The following is a 2,500-nucleotide window of genomic DNA, read 5'->3' on the forward strand; positions in this document are numbered from 1 at the left end:
GGCCGAATATTTGGGGGACAAAATTTGACCCGTCGGTGGACGCGCACTTGGGGGAAAATTGAGGTTTTGAGCGTGTCGGTCGAAAAATCAAAATAAATCGAGGCGTTGTCGGTTTTCCACGAAACTTGGCAGATCCTCTGCATGTATTTTTATAGAGATGCCTGCAAAAAACCAGCTCAAAATTCGAACTCTAGGTCGACTAGCGCGGATGTCGTGCCTTCTTGACGTTTTGACGCTTAAAAATTCGTAATTAACGAATCCCGCGTGCAAATTCGCCAAAATTTCTTGGGGGAGGCCCTTATGATGTACTAAACATGGCCGAATATTTGGGGGACAAAATTTGACCCGTCGGTGGATCGCGCACTTGGGGGAAAATTGAGGTTTTGAGCGTGTCGGTCGAAAAATCAAAATAAATCGAGGCGTTGTCGGTTTTCCACGAAACTTGGCAGATCCTCTGCATGTATTTTTATAGAGATGCCTGCAAAAAACCAGCTCAAAATTCGAACTCTAGGTCGACTAGCGCGGATGTCGTGCCTTCTTGACGTTTTGACGCTTAAAAATTCGTAATTAACGAATCCCGCGTGCAAATTCGCCAAAATTTCTTGGGGGAGGCCCTTATGATGTACTAAACATGGCCGAATATTTGGGGGACAAAATTTGACCCGTCGGTGGATCGCGCACTTGGGGGAAAATTGAGGTTTTGAGCGTGTCGGTCGAAAAATCAAAATAAATCGAGGCGTTGTCGGTTTTCCACGAAACTTGGCAGATCCTCTGCATGTATTTTTATAGAGATGCCTGCAAAAAACCAGCTCAAAATTCGAACTCTAGGTCGACTAGCGCGGATGTCGTGCCTTCTTGACGTTTTGACGCTTAAAAATTCGTAATTAACGAATCCCGCGTGCAAATTCGCCAAAATTTCTTGGGGGAGGCCCTCATGATGTCCCAAACACGCCTGAATTTTTTGGGAGCAAGATTTGTCCCGTTGATGGGTGCTCCTTTGAAAAAAAATTGCGATTTTTGCGCGTTTCGGTCGAAAAATCAAAATAAATCGGAACGTTGTCGGTTTGCCACGAAACTTTCCAGACCCTCTAGATGTATTTTTAGTGAGGTGTCTGCAAAAAACCAGCTCAAAATTCGATCTCTAGGTCGATGTTTTGATTTTTCGTTTTCTTGAGTTTTTGGCGCGTAAAAAATTCATATTTAATCCGTCCCTCGTCGGAAAATTCTAATTTTTTGTGGGAGATGTTGTTTTTATGTCCCTAACATGCCTGCAAAAAATCGCGGAAAAACTCAACCTCTAGGTCACATTTTCGGGACTTTATGCCTGCAGGGAAAATTAACCCCTTTTTCTACAAAACTGGAAATGGCACATCAGACATATATAGGGGGAGCTGCTTGTTGGGGCATGGCTGGGCATGGCTGGGGGCTATCTGGGGGGCGCCCAGGCACCCCCAGCCACTGCCCAACAAGCAAATATGCCCTATTTTCATCAATTTGAGCCGTTTTCATCAAATCTTTTTGATAAATTCGGATCTTTTGATGAATTTGGGGGGGATTTGGTGGGAAAGAGGTGCTGTTCTTGAGCTGGGCAGCCACAGGCCAAGTCACGTCGGGAGGGAATTCGTAGGCAAAAATCTCTAGCGCGCTGCCGATTGAAATTTTTGCCCATGCCTGGGACTCGGCAGGCCAAATCACGTCGGGAGCCCCGTGCTCAGGCCAAACCACGTCGGGAGGGGTCCCGTAGGCCAAAATTCCTCGCGCGTGCGCGCGCGCGCCTGCGCACCCGTATTATTAAGGTCATACCGATTGAAATTTTTGTTCACGGCTGGGACTCGACCTTCCCGTGCCCATGCCAAGCCAGGGCAAGGCGGCATTTTGCAATTCGGGAGGCAAAACGGGGTTGTTTTTTTCGTTTCTTCGGCTATCGACGCTCAAAACATTCGTAGTTAACGAATCCCGCGTGCAAAATCGCCAAAATTTCTTGAGGGAGGCTCTAATGATGTCCCAAACATGCCTGAATTTTTTGGGAACAAGATTTGTCCCGTTGATGGGTGCTCGTTTGAAAAAAAATTGCGATTTTTGCGCGTTTCGGTCGAAAAATCAAAATAAATCGAAACGACGTCGGTTTGCCACGAAACTTTCCAGACCCTCTAGATGTATTTTTATTGAGGTGTCTGCAAAAAACTAGCTCAAAATTCGAATTCTAGGTCGACTAGCGCGGCCGGGTCGTGACTTCTTGACGTTTTGACGCTTAAAAATTCGTAATTAACGAATCCCGAGTGCAAAATCGCCAAAATTTCTTGAGGGAGGCTCTAATGATGTCCCAAACATGCCTGAATTTTTTGGGAACAAGATTTGTCCCGTTGATGGGTGCTCGTTTGAAAAAAAATTGCGATTTTTGCGCGTTTCGGTCGAAAAATCAAAATAAATCGAAACGTTGTCGGTTTGCCACGAAACTTTCCAGACCCTCTAGATGTATTTTTATTGAGGTGTCTGCAAA

This window comes from Medicago sativa, chromosome 6, assembly GCF_051527215.1.
Source record: "Medicago sativa cultivar Bolivia chromosome 6, Bolivia_mono, whole genome shotgun sequence".
Taxonomy (NCBI): Eukaryota; Viridiplantae; Streptophyta; class Magnoliopsida; order Fabales; family Fabaceae; genus Medicago; species Medicago sativa.